Source organism: Electrona antarctica, assembly GCF_951216825.1.
Source record: "Electrona antarctica genome assembly, chromosome: 17".
In the NCBI taxonomy this organism is placed as follows: Eukaryota; Metazoa; Chordata; class Actinopteri; order Myctophiformes; family Myctophidae; genus Electrona; species Electrona antarctica.
Genome location: NC_136798.1, coordinates 37,753,620 through 37,759,810, shown reverse-complemented (window position 1 = coordinate 37,759,810; position 6,191 = coordinate 37,753,620). Strand labels below are relative to the sequence as shown.

The 6,191-nt window shown below is 44.4% G+C and overlaps 1 long non-coding RNA gene across 1 annotated transcript; it reads right to left on the bottom strand.

Annotated features, from left to right (window-relative positions):
• Positions 1 to 2,041: 2,041 nt before the first annotated feature.
• On the bottom strand, positions 2,042 to 2,963 carry LOC306940416. The gene is made up of 3 exons (XR_013792014.1): positions 2,844 to 2,963; positions 2,254 to 2,324; positions 2,042 to 2,166 (listed from the first exon to the last, which is right to left on the bottom strand). It is a non-coding gene; the product is annotated as an uncharacterized lncRNA (long non-coding RNA).
• Positions 2,964 to 6,191: the final 3,228 nt, after the last annotated feature.

Sequence of the window (6,191 nt, the reverse complement as noted above, 5' to 3'; positions counted from 1 at the left end):
CACTGTGTGCAGGACAATCCGCAGAGTATACCTTGCCCTTAAAGAATTAGCGCATATCTTCATCACCTTCCCTGGACATAGAAACCTCAACATTATCAAGGAGGACTTCTACCAAATTGGCGGTAACATGAATTTAATTCCAGATACTATTGTATAATGATGTGTATGTGTAACTTTCGAAATTAACTATTTATTTTATATAATTTTGCAGACTTTCCTAATGTCATTGGGGCTATAGACTGCTCCCACATTAAAATAAAAAAGCCTGCAGGTGACCATGAGGGGGATTTTGTAAATCGCAAGTGGTACCACAGCATCAATGTTCAAGTAAGAATGACTCATTGTTCATCTTAAATATACATGAATTACATAGGCTATACATTCTATTAACTTAACACATCTTATTTTACCGTTTCAGATGATATGTGATGCAGACCTTATCATTAGCAATGTTGTGGCACTGTGGCCAGGGTCGGCACATGACGCCAGGATATTTAGATCCTGCACTCTGGGACAGAGACTTGAACTAGGTATATAGTATGTCACACAATTAGTTTCCAACGTTTTACCCTGCTATATATGCAGTCCTAATTATTGCATTTTTGTTCTCAGGTGAATTCCCAGGCTACCTCCTAGGAGATAAGGGCTATCCTTGTGAACCCTACCTCCTGACCCCATACCCACAACCTCAGACCCCTTCAGAACGAAGATATAATTATGCTCACGCCAAAACAAGGGCACGAATTGAGATGACTTTTGGGGTGCTGAAGGCCCGGTTTAATTCTCTCACCCACCTCAGAGTCACCCCGGACAGGGCATGTGACATCATCATAGCATGCTCTGTCCTCCACAATATCGCAAGAATAAGGAATGAGAGGGTTCCCACAGTGGTGGAGGACAGGGACTGGGATGACATCCCACACCATTACCCTGACAACCCTGAGGGGACAGTTGTCAGGGCACGAATTGCACACGGATATTTTCCATGATTCCCCCCCCTCTCCTTCATGCCTATGTTTTCTTTTACCTTTTTGTTACTTTATGTATGTGATTGTTACAAACCTTTCAGTAGGCCTAAAGCATAATTTCTGTTATCCTTTGTTTCTTATTTGGCATTGAAGCAATAAATACTGAGAGAGATGACATGCATTTATTAATTTTATTTCATTTAGTAGTTGGAGCTGGAGCTGTTGGATCCTATAGGAGAGAGGGGAAAATATGATTCATACATTGTGTTACAGTCATGCTTACAGTGCGCATTGAAATGATGACCATACTTGCTTTCTCCATTGCCTCTATTTCGAGGTCCAACTTCCTCATTTGCCTCCTTCGATAGGCTATGTTTGCCTCCCCCAATTCTATTTGGGTTCGAAGGTGTTTGGCATATAGGTTCCTCACAGTCTCTGAGGTCTGTTAAACACATATCAATTAGTACAGCATGCAGCAGGAATTGTGCCTTGGAGGTGAATGTTCTTAAGTTATAGGCTAGGCCAACTCACTGCATTGGCATGCTGGCTGTCATGTGGCTGCTGGCTCTGTCCAGCATAAAGGTATAGTTCCTCCTGTTAGGAAATTATATGTTATATGACAACGACATCACTGACTTCTTAGCCAATATACACTAAATAAATATATTTATTTAATAGATGATTGACAATTTGACATGATACCTCCACCACTGACACCGTCTCCTCATCTGGGGCCCTCCCCTCGTCATCCTCATCGTCATCAGAAAAGCCCTCAATCTGCACATTCAATAGAACAGTGGAATTTAGGGTATTGACCAATAGTCTTGTCAGGTGTCATTAAATTCTAATACTCACTGGGGCTCCATGTTCTGGAGGCTCAATCAGGATCATGGCCCTTCCTGACACTGCAAGACAATAATGTCAGACCTTTGAATCAGCCAGTCCACATAATACCACTGAATGGTGTTGATTATGTTCTGCATGTGCAGCAGTAGGGTACTGAACAAATGTATATACCAACCTGCTACAAAAGAGGAAGACTCCTCGGGGGGCACAGAGTCTGTGGATGTCCCCCCCTGGATCCCTTCCACCACAGGCCTGCCTTTATTTAAGGCTAGGGCCAGGTCCTCGGCTGGGGTGTAGTCCTTTGTGGAAGGGCCACCGCCCGTGCCACATACATAGTTTTTCTTTTTGATGGCTTAAAATAATAATAAAAGTGAGCAGCATAAAGTGAAGTGATTTATCCTTCACTTGTACATTTTATATTGAGACTGCAGGCACTTACCATTCTGTAGAATGTTTTTGTGTTTCACTTTGCACTGCTCCCATGTTCTCCTATACCCTCTTGTGTTTGTGCTGTACATTAATAAATTAATATGAATTAAATAGTGAATGCCTTCCCAAATTACAATCCATTACAACCATGTAGCCTGTAGGCCTGTAGGGTATGTGCCTTCCTCTTAGTCTCAAAATAATGATGGAATAACACATTCTGAAAAATTGGTATTGCTATGCCATGCAATCGTGACACTACAGTGCATGCAGACAGATAGACAGACAGACAGACAGACTTCATGTAATGTTAACATTTCATGGCGCATAATACAGCATGTAGATTAGTAGGATATAATTACAGCATGAACTTCGTTCGTAAATACCGCACCGAATCCGGAGCGCACTCGCCTATTAGTTTGGCGTTTGCATTGTACAAATTAATGCGCTCAGTGCGCTATTTCGAGAAAGTGCCCTTAAAGTTTAAGCCCCGTTTGGAACTATAGCTCACCCTCCACAACTCGGGGTTATACAGTAGGTTCACTGAATTATATATTTATGGACTTCGACTATATATATAATATTATATATAAGACAACTTACGCATTCAATCTATCGGCAATAGTTTGCCACGCTTTCTCCCTCGCTTTATTGATTACGCTCGTATTCCCCTTCCTTTTAATTATAGCCTTGGCTTCCTCATAATATAGCATCAGATTCTGCTGCTCCTCCTCTGTGAAAGACAGAGCTCTCTGATTGTGTTTTCCTGATTTACTCGACTCTCCCATGATGATTGGTCACGCTCAAGAAATCTATGATCGGCATCATGGCTTTTCAAGGAATGCGTGCACGCGCTTGTAAACGAGGCTTTCTGATCCTGGCTCGCCAAATCCGCCAATTCTGAGCCTCGCTTGGCTTTAGTGGAACGGAATAAACCAGGCTGTAAAGACCAGGATTTTAAAAGCCTGGTTTTGGCCTAAATCCTGGATTAGTTAATCCAAGTTTCGTGGAACAGGCCCCTGTCTATTGATACTTGCGCTGATAAGTAAGTGATAATTGATTTTATTTGCGTATATTATGTGAGGTTCATTGTCTTGTGAGATTCATTAGTGATAATTCACATTCTTCATTTGTTTAATGTTTTTGAAGGTTGTGTATATTTACATGGAATACATCTTTTCATTCAGTTTCACAGCTTCTATTAAAGATTTGTCAAGTCAGCTTCTGTCTTGGCTGCTTTTGTAGAGGATTGTTTAGCTCGCTGCATAGCCACATATGCAAATGTGTGGTGAGGGCAGAAGAACTGCATGTCTGGCTGAGTCAGGCCAATATGTTTGATTTGATGTGCAGGGCACTGAATGAAGTACACATTCATAATTCTCAATGAGGGAAAGTGAGTACTGATTCTGAATGTTCCTGTCTCTGGTAATCTCACAAACGTGTGTGTGTGTGTGTGTGTGTGTGTGTGTGTGTGTGTGTGTGTGTGTGTGGGGGTGTGTGTGTGTGTGTGTGTGTGTGTGTGTGTGTGTGTGTGTGTGTGTGTGTGTGTGTGTGTGTGTGTGTGTGACAGCCAACTAGAGCAGTGGTTCTCAGACATTTTGGTCTGGACCCCCAGAGGTGCTCAACCTTTTTCATGTCAAGGACCCCCAGAATTATATGTAATTGGCCGCCGACCCCCAACTGAAAAATCTTTGAATTTGTTTTGAATTCATGGAAATGTTTGCTTTTTTGAAAATGGCTTTGAAATAATAATAATTAAAAACTAAATGTAGGAAACATAAAGGGACCCGGCCAATACAAATGGGTCCTGACCCAATGTTTGGGAACCAGTGCAATCTAGCAGTGTTTCCCAACCTGGGGTAGATCGCAGCGACCATGGAGGCTTTGGGCCCGGTCTTGTTTCCCAACCTGGGGTAGATCACAGCGGGCATGGAGGCTTTGGGCCCGGTCTTGTTTTCCCAACCAGGGGTAGATCGCAGCGACCATGGAGGCTTTGGGCCCGGTCTTGTTTCCCAACCAGGGGTAGATCGCAGCGACCATGGAGGCTTTGGGCCCGGTCTTGTTTCCCAACCTGGGGTAGATCACAGCGGGCATGGAGGCTTTGGGCCCGGTCTTGTTTCCCAACCTGGGGTAGATCACAGCGACCATGGAGGCTTTGGGCCCGGTCTTGTTTCCCAACCTGGGGTAGATCACAGCGGGCATGGAGGCTTTGGGCCCGGTCTTGTTTCCCAACCAGGGGTAGATCGCAGCGACCATGGAGGCTTTGGGCCCGGTCTTGTTTCCCAACCAGGGGTAGATCGCAGCGACCATGGAGGCTTTGGGCCCGGTCTTGTTTCCCAACCTGGGGTAGATCACAGCGGGCATGGAGGCTTTGGGCCCGGTCTTGTTTCCCAACCTGGGGTAGATCACAGCGACCATGGAGGCTTTGGGCCCGGTCTTGTGTCCCAACCTGGGGTAGATCACAGCGGGCATGGAGGCTTTGGGCCCGGTCTTGTGTCCCAACCTGGGGTAGATCACAGCGGGCATGGAGGCTTTGGGCCCGGTCTTGTTTCCCAACCTGGGGTAGATCACAGCGGGCATGGAGGCTTTGGGCCCGGTCTTGTTTCCCAACCTGGGGTAGATCACAGTGACCATGGAGGCTTTGGGCCCGGTCTTGCACAGCGACTCATGCCTTATATGTCTAGGGATGGGTATGGTTAGGATTTGTACGAGTACGATACCGATTCCGGTGCTGCTTAGCGATTCCGGTTCCTAACGGTTCCCTATTACGGTTCCAAAATGGTATAAAATTACTTAAATAAGATGTCAAATGTTTATTTAACAAAAAGCTTTATTCTTTTTAAGCCTTAGTCAATTTCAATCAATCCTATAATGAATAGAGTAACATCCTCTCCTTTATTCAACAGTTGAGGCGACTGTTGTGGCTCAAGAGGTAGAGCAGGTCGTCCAATGATCCATGGGTCGGCGGTTCGAATACCGGAAAAGTGTCCTTGGGCAAGACACTGAACCCCAAATTGCTCCCGATGTGCTGGTTGGTACCTTGCATGGCTTCCGCCGCAATCGGTGTATGAATGTGTGTGTGAATGGGTGAATGTAAAGCGCCTTGGATAAAGGCGCTATATAAATGCACCATTTACCATTTACCATACAGTCTAGTCTGTCTTATACCCTGCCTTACCACCACCCGTGAATTGCGCATTTAGCAGCTTCTAGATACTATAAAAAAAAGTATCTTGCGGCCACACTACTATACCCACTATACATGCCGACTCCTTTATTTGCGGCTGGAGGTGTGCCCGTTGGCGTTTTGATATGCTTTCCCTAAAAATGCTGTCTTGTCCACACATTGCTATCTTGCCCACACAATGCTATCTTTCCCACACATTCCCTCGTTATCTTGAATGGATCGTTTTTGGATGATGTTGCCAACGTATTGTACCAATATACTGGTATTGACTGGAATACTTTAGTTTAGTCCATTTAGGGGCGTTTATTGTTGTACAGTATGTAATTATTATGCAATGTTTACACAAAGACAATGTTCTCATTCCTCTTCCTTGAACCTAAACTGGAAAGATTGCGCTGCTCTGATTTATATACCATAAAGATGTTTCAAGGGGAAAATGAAAAGAAAACGGTCTCTTTCTTGCACAGCAGCAACACGACTACATTAAATATCATCTGTCTGGTGGAAACCTCATCGTGTCTAAAACTGTTTTCTTTTCAATAAATAGAAAAAAAGATAACATTATAGGTTACAGTATGTAGGTAACCCCTGTTTTATAACAAACAAGCGAGACAGCTGGCCCTGAGCTCGTCTCTCGAAGGTGGCCCAACGCAATTTCCCGGTTTCCCCCTTCCTTGTTTACTTCCTGTTTACGTTGAGCGTGATTCCGGACGCTCCTGCTCACTACCTCCATTGGGAACTACCAACAGAATTGGCCACTTACG